At 41.6% G+C, this 12,185-nt stretch overlaps 1 protein-coding gene across 2 annotated transcripts in view; it reads right to left on the bottom strand.

Annotated features, from left to right (window-relative positions):
* The window catches only part of RASGEF1B (RasGEF domain family member 1B), a 559,703-nt gene that overhangs the window by 425,933 nt on the left and 121,585 nt on the right, over window positions 1-12,185 (bottom strand). The window lies entirely within an intron of this gene.

The following is a 12,185-nucleotide window of genomic DNA, read 5'->3' as shown; positions in this document are numbered from 1 at the left end:
TGGAACCAGGAGGGCAATGGCAGACTGTCTGGTCACAAGCCCAAGCTTGAGCAATATGGAGAGGTGTCTCCTGTCATCATGCTGCTCATTAATTGTCCCATATAAGGCGAGTCATAGGGGGAGAGGGCTCTTCGAACATGCAGCAGGGAGGCTATCGAGTGAGGGGAGCCCAGTACTGGGGAGAGGGGGTCTCTTGCTGCTCAGTCAACAAGCTCCAGGCCTTACCAGGGCCTCAGGTCTCCCACTGAGAGCTTTATTTTTCTGTCAGCTGTGACTCCCCTCCTCTCATTAATGAGTGTCCTGGGGTCTTCTTTTCAGAATCTGAGGCAGCATCCTTGAAGACAGCTCTCCTAATTGGTGGAGGGGTGCTGCGAGGTACGCACTCAAACAGAAGCAAATGTTTACCCAGTTCCTTTCCTCACGCCCTCATTCCAGCAATATTCGCAAGACCCTGGGGCACGGTTTCCTTGAATGTTGTCAATACAGGCTGCCTCCCTTGCCCATACCAGAGGCCTCCTTTGTCTATACCCACTGCATCCCTTTTTTATATATTGTCTCCATGGCCTCTTTGTCACTGCAGACTACATTAGTAGCAGAGGCTCCAGGGGCAGGCTTCCAGGGATTGAATACTGGGTCTGTGTAAATTCAGTCAAGTCACTTCATCCTCTGCTTCTCAACCTGTGAAATAAAGGTAACGGTATTTTCCACATAGGGTTATTATAAGGATGGAAATGGAATGGAACGGAAAGCATTTCCAAGCACAGTCCCCGCCACAAAGTGAATGTTCAATAGCAATTATCATCAACCGCCTTCTCTGACCACCTATAACCTAGTTCCTGTTTGTATCACTCCCACAAAACCACTCTCTCAGGAGACAATTTTGCTCCTTCTCCCAAACTAACCCAGCCATTAGACTCTTCATCTAATTCTCTCCATTACTTTAAACATGATTCGTCAGTTCTATGACACCAGAATACCGAGCACTCTTCCCATAGGTTAAGATTGTACTTGGGATTTCTGTGCAAAGATGCAGAGCACTATGGACAGCCTGGACAATTCACAATTTCCTTCCATTGTATTCAAATCTTGGTGTGATCTGAAAATATGAATTTGTATGAAAAGAAAGGAAGAAATTCTCACACTATCAATGATGGGGAAAAAGCTGCAATATGATTTTTCAGCCGTAATCAATCACTTTCATGGTCTCCCCATCCACTTTCACAAATTTAAGAAAAATGTTTTCATAAGATCAGTGTTTCAGCTTTTAGCAAAAGGGAAATTTAAGAGAAAAAAAAAGTCTTTCCATTCAGCAACTTATTTAGCCATCCCCAATTATTTTCCGTTATAATTAAAGTGATTACTGCTGGATTTTCAGTTTCAAGATGGTCCAACCTCTCCCATTTTAAAAATCACCCTAATACTCAAGGAAGTAAAAATCAGAAACAGGAACTGAATCTCTGATCAGACTCTGAGACAATTTTAATTCTGAACTAAATTATAAGACAGCAGAAAGCAATAGAGAAGTAAATGACTTGCCAGAAAGAAGGAAGAACACATCTAAATGCTTACAAAGGAAGATAATGAAGAGAAGCAAATTACAAATACCTACTGGATCCAGACAGGCTAGCACAGAAGGTAGGATAAAGCTGCGTCTGACCACCCCTCTACCACTGCTGTAGGAAGAAAGTGAGGGTCCACACTCAGAGACAAGAGGCAAAAGAGAGAGTGGAGGTGAGGTGTGCAAATTAAAACAGGGAGATTAAGTGAAAGTCTGCAGACTAAACAGAGGCAACATCCAGAAGACTGGAGAAAACTTCTCTAGAAAATCTTAACCACCCCCAGACGAAACACTACAGATTCTGACATTTGAAGGTCCCCAGTGAAAAACCCATGTCATCGTAATGACCTGCAACAAAGCCCATCATCTGAAAAGTCCAAAGAACAGACACAACTTCCAATCAGCTTTCTAAAGATTCACTCATAAACATGAATGGACAGCCGCAGACTCCAGGCATCTGAGGAAAGTCTGTAACACTAAGTGAAACAAGCAAACAAATAATGAGGAAAAAAAAAAAAAAACTCAGAAGAAACTAAAACAATGCAGGAAGAAAATCAAAACTATAAAGACACTTTTTCAATATTCTCAGGGGTTCTCAAACTCTTCTCCCAATATGCCCAAGGGATATGACATATTCATGGCAAAGAGGTTCAAAAGCACCTTCCTCTCCTCCAAGGGTGCATATTAGCATCTCTACCGGTGGAGGGAGAGACTAGAGCCATGCAATGAAAACATACTGTAAAAATAAACATAAAAAAGAAAATTCTTCTAGATATTAAAAATATTGCTAAAGTTTACAAATAAAAAACAGTGAAAGAACAGTAACATTAGGTCAAGGAATTCACCCAGAAAATAGGACAAAAGGACAAAAAGATGGTAAATAGGACAAAAAAAACTTCAGAAGGTAGAGGTTTAATCTAGCCACTAGGAATTCTAAAAAGAGAGAACAGAGAAACCATTAATGAAGAAATTCTCAAAGAAACAATTCAAGGAAACTTGCCAGAACTGAAGGACATGGGTTTCTTGCTTAAAAGACACAGCAAAATGAGTCAACAAGAAACCCATACTGAAGATAGCATTGTAAAATTTGAGAATACCAGAGATAAAGAGATCTTAAAGGTTTGTAGCAAGGAAAAAGGGGTCACAGGAAAAGGATCAGAAATAAGAAAAGCATCCATCTTCTCAAAAGCAACATTATAAACTAGAAGTCAGCATAGTAATAGCTTCAAAGTTTCAAAAGAAAATAATTTGAAACCAAGGATTCTAGATTTAGCCAAACTATCAAGTGTCAAAGTCCAGCAAATATTGTCAAATATTAAAGTCTCAGAAAATTGACCTCCGATAGCTTTTCAGGAAGGCAAGGAGGATTAAAAAACAAAGAAAGAAAAATGACATACATCCTGGTCACAGGAGAGAGAAGCAAAGTGAATCAGGCAAAGGACAGCAGTCCTACAGCAGGTCCAGGGAGCAACCACTCCAGGGCAGAGCAGAGTTAACTGACCTCTTTAAAAACAGAGGACAGGAGGGGCGCCTGGGTGGCGCAGTCGGTTAGGCGTCCGACTTCAGCCAGGTCACCATCTCGCGGTCCGTGAGTTCGAGCCCCGCATCAGGCTCTGGGCTGATGGCCCAGAGCCTGGAGCCTGTTTCCGATTCTGTGTCTCCCTCTCTCTCTGCCCCTCCCGTTCATGCTCTGTCTCTCTCTGTCCCAAAAATAAATAAACGTTGAAAAAAAAAAAAAATTTAAAAAAAAAAAAAAAAAAACAGAGGACAGGGGACGTGTGTGTGGCTCAGTTGGTTAAGCTTCCGACTTAGGCTCAGGTCATGATCTCCTGGTTCGTGAGTTCCAGCCCAGCGGTGGGCTCTGTACTGACAGCTCAGAGCCTGGAGCCTGCTTTGGATTCTGTGTCTCCCTCTCGCTCTGCCCCTCCCCAGCTCGCTCGCTCTCGCTCTCTCTGTCTCTCTCTCAAAAATAAATAAACATTAAAAACAAAATTTTTTTAAAGAGGATAGAATATAACAGATTGTTAGATAGGTTTGACTCTGAGAAAAATCTCAGGAAAGGCATTTTACAAAGCTGCTGGAGGGTATCGGAAGAGTTGAACCAAAGATCCGAAGGCAGCGAAACAGATAAAAATAATGAATGAGGCAATTACTAATTTCAGGAAAAATAAAAGGTTTTAAAATAAATAGGTGAAGAGGAGTAAGAGAACACTTATCTTGTTGAGCATTGTGTAGAGAATTGCTGAATCATGATATTGTACATCTGAAACTAATATAATACTGCATGTTAATTATAGTTCACTTTTTTTAAAAAAGGAGAAAAGGTGGGGCGTCTGGGTGGCTCAGTCAATGGAGCGTCCGACTTTGGCTCAGGTCATGATCACATGGTCTGTGAGTTCGAGCCCCGCATCGGGCTCTGTGCTGACAGTGCAGAGCCTGGCGCCTGCTTCAGATTCTGTGTCTCCCTCTCTCTCTGCCTCTCGCCTGCTTGTGCTCTCTGTCTCTCAAAAATAAATAAACTTAAATTTAAAAAAAAAAAAAAAAGAAAAGAAAAAAGGTTATAAAGTAAAGCAAATGGAATCATAGCCTATTTGGCTCAGTAAAAAATAATATTTACTTAGTAAAAATAATAAAAAACCAGGAACACGAAGTTAACCCAAACTTGTGAAATAGCAGTCTTGAAAAGATATAGAAGGTAAGAAGACAGGGTATGAGACTGAAAATTCTGGCTTCATAAAAATAGGAAGTTAGAGTACATGAAAAGAGTTGCAAACCGTTAACTGCCTCTGGAGAATGGCATTGAGGGAGGGCACAGATGACTGCTATTTTTTTATATGTAAGCCTTTTAGCATTATTTGACTTTTAAAACCATGTGCATGTATTTCTGTGATGAATTTTTTAAAGCAAAAAAAAAAAAAGGATAAAATTGCAATACAGTTAACCCTGTGCCCTTTCTTTTCACGACTTAAATATTTCTAAAATCACTGGAGAAATAAAAAACCTTTTCCATTCATGGAAGCAAGCAATGCAATTGTACTAAACTTATTTTATTTAAAAGATGTGGTTATAAAGTATTAAATCTTCCCCCTCATCCGTCCTTACGGCCCACAAATTACCAAAATACAAAGCTCTTTGTGATCTTTTTTTTCACATCGTTATTACTCACTCATACTTGTAGGTGTTTAAAACCAACTTAGAACACTGGGAATGTTTTTATGACACAGTATCACAATAAACACATAGGAAACATCCTCCCTCTTATTCCATTTTCCATTGCTAAAACATGAAACAAATGCAGACATTTGTCCTGAACTATCTAGCATATGAGCCTAAGACTCTTAGCAGTGATATTTATGATTTTTATCATGCTATCATTAATTAGGATTAATTATAAACTGAGGGCTTTCATAAATAAACACCAGGAGCTATCAATTTTCTAATGTCATGAAGAATATGAAATTAGAAAGGATTCTCCCAGAATTTATCAGAAGGGTAAGGCAAAAACAACAGTTAAATCAGGAGTTCTGAGCCCCTTTTCTCCCTAGCACGCTTAAGGGATAGGACATATTCTATTGTGGCTCACTAGTGACCTCACCTCTCCCACAGGGAAGTATTATTAACATTTATACTAGTGGAAGAAGAGCCATGGGTAGTTTGAAAAATGCCCCCTAAGTAATTCTAGCAGGGCCCTGTGTCCTGCTATCCCCACTCATGGGCATGTTTCCTCTTCTCTCTTTCTCCTCCCCATTTTGCTCCTTTCATCCAATGGAGATATCTAGTTTAGGGATCAAATTAAAAAGAAGATAGATGTCACCATAAGGCAAAAGATAAGAGCTCCAAGCAACAAGGAGATAGAGTATTTATAACTTGCCTCCAACACCACTCAGACCTCCCCTTTTCCAAGTCTTTGTTGATTTTCCAGGCTTAATGTTGAGACTGGAATAATTTCAGAAAAAGGGAACAGGGCGTGTCAGAGACAACTTGTGACAAACTTCCCATCACTAGGGATGCCCATATTTCCCTTCCCCAGTCGCCATCCAAGCAGGGACTCAACACATTCTTACCCCATTTCTCCCTCACATTTCCCCTAACCTGCTTCCAAAACATACTTGTTTGTGTGCTTTGGTTAATTGAAATAGTAAGACTAGCCAACATTGACTAGACTCTTATTAACACTCAATATTTTATGAAAAAAAAAAAAAAGTTCGCACATGTCATTTGAGATTCTGTATCCATAACATTTTGATATCTGAAGAAAATAACGATAAGGAGAAAGGGCTTCAGACTCTCAAAGATTCTTGTTCTAGCCGGGGGTAAATCACACATGATTTCATACAACTATTCATTTCTTTACCTGGTAAACAAAAAGAGCAAGGGGGCATTTAGTTAGGTCTGAGGGCCCCTTCCCTTCAGACTCCTCTGACCCCATCATCTTCATTGCTTCAGAGTAACTCTGACCGTACTAGACTATGTTGATGTCCATTGTAGGATTTCATTTGAAACACTTTTGAAAATGGCAGAAAAGGTTCCTTCCAGCTCCAGCCTTCTGGTAACGCTATGGCATAGGCTCTGAGAACTTCACTACAACACTGTCTTATCTACCCATTCACATCCCAGTTTAATGTTTCCACTGTGCTGACTCTATGGCCTATACACACATGTCTACATTGGAGATGTCAGGTCCAAATTCCTTCGAATACAATACAGGGCCTTTCCATTTGATCTGGTTAAACCTTTCCTTTCTCCTCACATTCCGCCCCTCTCTGACTACCCCCTTCCCATGCCAACAACACATACCCTTTTCTTTAGTACCTAAAGCTCCTGTCATTCCCATGTCGTGCCATGTTCCCTCATGTCTCAGTGCCTTTGTTCATGCTTGTTTCTCTACCCAGCATTCCTTCTGTCTACCAATGTCTCTTGAAAACTCATATTCATCTTATAATGATCAACATAAGTATCACCTCCTCTAAGAAGTCTTTCCAAACTTCTTCAGGCAAAATTACTCTCTTTCTTGTATTCACTATATTAAAAAGCATCAATTACAAAATATAGTTCACTATTTATATATCTATTTCCTGTACTAGGTGGTGAGTTTCCAAAGGACAGAAAATTACTCATATTTCTATCTCTAACATAGAACCTGGCACAGTTCTGGAAAAGTTACCCAGTATTTCCTGAGTGACTGTGTGAACAGGATAGAAGATAAGAGATAGCTAGTGTTAGTGCACTTCCTGGGTATAGTCGCTAGCTTAGCATCGCATGCAAGGAGGAACCTCACAAAAGATCTGTGATAGTAACTATAGCAAACATACCTGGTGCCCTGACTGACCTTCTTTTGGGCTTGCCTCTGATCTCAGAGTTAGTTGGTTACGTGAGTTAGATTCGCTTTATGGTGACCACCTCTCTCCTAGAGAAGATGCAACAGTGGATACTTGACCCCCGAATCCACGGGTCCTATTGTATATTGCATCACCTAGAAGGACCCTGTCTGTTAGGATTGAGAATGGCCTCATTTTGGCTCAAATATGGCATCAGTCCGTGTCTACAACTGGCAGGGTTGGGATGCCATTCCCCAGGATTCATTATATGCACTGAAACAATACTGTGCACCCCAAAGCTGGTGCTCTGTATCTCAAAGCTGGAAAACAAAGGTCTGGCCACCAAGGAGTGCAAGGTTGACTCTTGTCATCATTCCCAGTGACACAACTGTTTAACTGGGATTTCTCGTTTCTACAACTTTAACCTTTGCTAAAATAGAGGCTCTGGTTCTTGGAAGCCAATACTTCTCCATGAGACGCTAAGCTTGAAACTGTAAACCCGCTGGTCACTCAGGCTCTTCATGCCACTGGATCACAGGTAAAGAATGGAGTTCCCATACTAGCAGAGAAACTGGCTGTGACAATCCTAAGGAGACAGAGTCGCTGCTACACAATGGGTAAAAAGGAGGAGTAAGTGGGGCGCCTGGGTGGCTCAGTCGGTTAAGCATCCGACTTCAGCTCAGGTCAAGATCTCACGGTCCGTGAGTTTGAGCCCCGCGTCAGGCTCTGGGCTGATGGCTCAGAGCCTGGAGCCTGCTTCCGATTCTGTGTCTCCCTCTCTCTCTGCCCCTCCCCCGTTCATGCTCTGTCTCTCTCTGTCCCAAAAATAAATAAACGTTAAAAAAAAATTTTTTTTTAAAAAAAGGAGAAGTCTGGATATCTTGGGATGCATTGGGGTGTTTCTACACGAACTGATCACAGAGAACAAGCAATTGTAGGAAGCCAGTCAACCCAAGCTTCAACCTCCCCACCAGGGGTGAGGGTCTGGGTCACCCACTGAGCAAGCATCCTCAGAAGTGTTGGTTGTGGATGAGGGAAGTCAAGAATGGATAGTGGAGGAGAGAGATGATGGCTATCCATTGCAGCCTCAAAATCAGCTGCAGCAAAAGGGCCTGTAGCTGGTTGCATTGATAAATCTTTTCTTAGAGACAGGGACAGCCTAGTCTTTGAAGAATCAGTGACAGAATAGAATTCATGAAGCGGATTTGTGGATCTGAGCAACACCAAGGGCGTGGCAGTAGCAGACAGAAGACTTTGGGCACTGGGGTGAACAGTGCCACTCATGCCTTCACTCCCTGCCTGCTAACAGCTTGCCCCCAGTATGCATGACCGAGCCCGCCCACACCACTGCAGGGACCTCAGTAGCACAGCTGTATATTGGATTACCCTCCGTCTCTGCCTCACAACCCCCACCCCCTCACTGCTGCCTGCTAGCATCATCTCCAGAATAAACTACCTTCACCAAGTCCTCATTTGGGGCTATGTTTTCAGAGGAATCCAAGGGAATACCCTGATCATGTTTGAAACTGGCATTTTCAAACCAGCTTTATAACCCTGCATTGTCTCCCCAATAGACTAGCTACTTAGGAAAATATTCCAGAGGCGCCTGAGCGGCTCAGTCAGTTAAGGCTCCAACTTTGGCTCAGGTCATTATCTCATGGTTCATGAGTTCAAGCCCTGCATCAGGCTCTATGCTGAGAGCATGGAGCCTGCTTGTGATCTTCTCTCTCTCTCTCTCTCTCTCTCTCTCTCTCTCTCTCTCTCTCTCTCTCAAAAAAACACTTAAAAAATAAATATTCCAGAGTACTTCATTTCTTTCAAAGCACGTTTATGAGTAATAGGAAAAGTGATAGAGTGGTTATTATTCCCTGTATTTTTCATTTTTTAAACAAATGCAGGAGACTTGGAGAGATTATATGTCTTGCCCACTGCCGAAGGGTTTATAAGTGGTGGAGACAGGGTGCTGTGTATTGAAACCCATAGTAGCTACTGTGGGTGTCCGTACAAAGCTCCTTTATAGGTCAGTTTACCCATCCCTCGGAGGCTGCAGTGTTGCTGCTAGGAGCTCACAGCTACAACCTTTCTCCAGAGAATCCCCTCTGTGGAGGTTACATACTTATGCCCCATGCAGGGGCCACCACAGTCAATGACTGAATGAACCAAAGTTCAGCCACCCTGTCTCAACATGGGGCTTCTCTGTGGTGTCATTCATGCTCCAGAGTTCCCCAGGCAATCAGGTCATGGCTAAAGGTGAGCTAAAACACATCTATGCTTATCTTCTCCCTCTGCCCTGTCCTGTGCCCTCACTTCTTATAGAGCCCTTGCTCAATACATCACTTGCCCATTCTTGTCTCCAGTGATCCTCACCTAGGGCAAGATTTGTGTTTTATAATTGCTAGTCCAGTGTATTCCCCATTGCAGAAATCCACACGGTTAAAGAAATGATAGCCTCTAGGGGCGCCTGGGTGGCTCAGTCGGTTAAGCGTTAAGCACCAACTGCAGCACAGGTCATGATTTCGCAGTTTGTGGGTTCGAACCCGAAATGGGCTCTGTGCTGACAGCTCAGAGCCTGGGTCTGCTTCGGATTCTGTGTCTCCCTCTCTCTCTGCTCCTTCCCCACTCGTGCTCTGTCTCTGTCTCTCAAAAGTAAATAAACATTTAAAAATATATAAAGAAATGATAGCTCCTTACTTATCACTACATACTTGTTAATGCTGGATAGATATTTTCCCTCTGTCTTAGAAAAATCACATAAACTCATATCCCAGCCTATCTTGTAGTATGCTAATAAGGAGAATGTCTTTCTCACATAACGACAAAGATATTGTATTTTTAGGGATAAACTTTGAAATAACTCAATCGCTATATTACAGCAGTTTCATTTTATACTACATTATATCATTTGCTAATTATGAAATGTTACTAATCTAAGGTGGACAATAAAGAACCTCACAGGTCAACATAATTAACACGTCTCATTTTATAGCAGTATATAAAATTCAGCTCAGAAGGACCTGCCTAGAAAATGATAAGACTATTATCTCCATTTTCCCACTTTATTCTCTTCTTTAAGGTCTAAAATGAGGTAAATTTCATGGACTTTAACTGTCTGAAAATTCTCACAAAGACAATGGTTCGTTCTGTTGGCAATCATCCCTGAGAACTGGTAACTGTATAACTCAAGGTCTAACTGGAAATCAGAAACCACCTATATATCTACATCAGAGACTTTAGTAACAGAGAATTGATAGCACAGTTAATGGAAGAGAGGCTGAGAAACCCAACAGAAAAGCAAAACAGCCCAGAGACTGGCAATAGCAGAAAGCCACCACCAGCCCTAAAGCTGGAGGAATCACAAAAGAAGTCAGGACTTGGGGTCTCCTGCAGGACCTGGGGTCCTGGCTTCTACCACCCTCTAACCCTAATGTCCCCCATAAGTTGACCCTTGCCAAAGACCAACAGACAAGGAGGAGCCTGGGAATCAATCCAGTGTGGCAGGTCCGATCCCCTGTCACAGGGAGCAAAGCAGAAGATGAGCAAGGAAGGTACACACAGACAACAGTTCCGGGGCCAGGACATTGACATGCACACATCGCAACAAAGCTCTTCCACAACAATCAAAGGCCCCCGTGTGAGAAGCAGCTCGTCAAGATCATTGCCTGGAATTCTAACACCAGAGAACAAAACAAGGGGGAATATAGTCTTTGATTTTTCAGCTAATCAAATTATTCATCAAAACCACAGGGAAAGCCTTCCAATTCAGTTTTGTAGCAGCCCTTACATATATTTCAGAAACGTTCTCACTAGCATCCTGTGGAGTAGCTTTAGGAACAGACCAGGCAGTTTTGCAAATGTAACTGGTTTGTTGTTGTTGTTTTAGTCACCTAGCCTTCAAGCCCTTCTATAAAATGAGAATACTTGAAGCCTATCTTCTATGCAGGCTTGAACTTAAGGGATTACTGAATTTAAAAAATATGTTTATACATTTTAGGATGAGAATTATAATGTGCAAACTAGGTATTATAATTAATGCTTGCAATAATACTCATCATTAAATAAAAGAAAAAGTTGATTCAAGCATAAAATCTTTGAAGCAAAAAATTAAATTTAACAAAGAAAATCTATTGTGCAAACTGAACAAGCACTCAATAATGTAATAAATCCAATGATTTCTTTGAATTATTTTTTCATTTTTTTTTTATTTCAAAGGTAACATAATCAGAAACCAAAGTATAATCAGAAGCCGTACTATGAGTGAGTGGGATTTGCGGAAAGCAGAAAACTTGGAAAATACCAAAAATGTCATAATCCCACCAGCACAAATACTGTTAGCATATTCCTATCTGAGTCATGAATCATTTTTTTTTTTTCATTTTTTTTTTTTCAACGTTTATTTATTTTTGGGACAGAGAGAGACAGAGCATGAACGGGGGAGGGGCAGAGAGAGAGGGAGACACAGAATCGGAAACAGGCTCCAGGCTCTGAGCCATCAGCCCAGAGCCTGACGCGGGACTCGAACTCACGGACCGCGAGATCGTGACCTGGCTGAAGTCGGACGCTTAGCCGACTGCGCCACCCAGGCGCCCTTGAATCATTTATTGAGAGCTCCAAATGGGAGGCATTATCAAGAGCTCTGTGCTAGACAATGGATGATATCCATTTGATTACAAGTCTAAATCAAGATCACAACTTTCACTTGTTCATAGCACAGAGAAGTGATGGGGAAGAGAAGTAGGAAAAAGAATGCATTTGTTACCCTTCCCACCATATTCAGTGACTCAGGAGTCTGGGTCCGTGGAAAGCTACCACTACTCAAAATATCACAGAATGCAAACCGATTTTCTGGATTCCCAATCATTTCCTATCCCCAGTTAGAATCACATTTCACAGACTCCATAAATAGCTCCTTAAGAGAAGGAAATTCCAAAGGAATGAAAACTAAAGTTCCATTAAAGAACATTTTTCTCACCTTGCTTCAGTCTACAGACTTGTCCTTAAAAATGTTTAAATCTAGGGTCAGACTTTGGTTCAGGTCATGATCTCACAATTCATGAGTTTGAGCCCCACATCAGGCTTTCTGCTGTCAGCACAGAGTCCTCTTTGTATCTTCTGCCCCCCCCCCCGCCCCTCCCCCACTCACATACACTCCCTCTCAAAAAAAAAATAATAAACATTTTTTTAAATATTCAAATGTAGCAAAATTAAACTCTTACTGCTGAAACTGTAAGACCCAACAGGGTCCCCTCAAACCTAGAATCTGTACCACACAATTTAGCACCAGATAATTGTATACTGTTTCCATTTGATAC

This window comes from Leopardus geoffroyi, chromosome B1, assembly GCF_018350155.1.
Source record: "Leopardus geoffroyi isolate Oge1 chromosome B1, O.geoffroyi_Oge1_pat1.0, whole genome shotgun sequence".
Taxonomy (NCBI): domain Eukaryota; kingdom Metazoa; phylum Chordata; class Mammalia; order Carnivora; family Felidae; genus Leopardus; species Leopardus geoffroyi.
The sequence above is the reverse complement of the archived record's forward strand: the minus strand, read 5'-3'. Positions and strand labels throughout refer to the sequence as shown.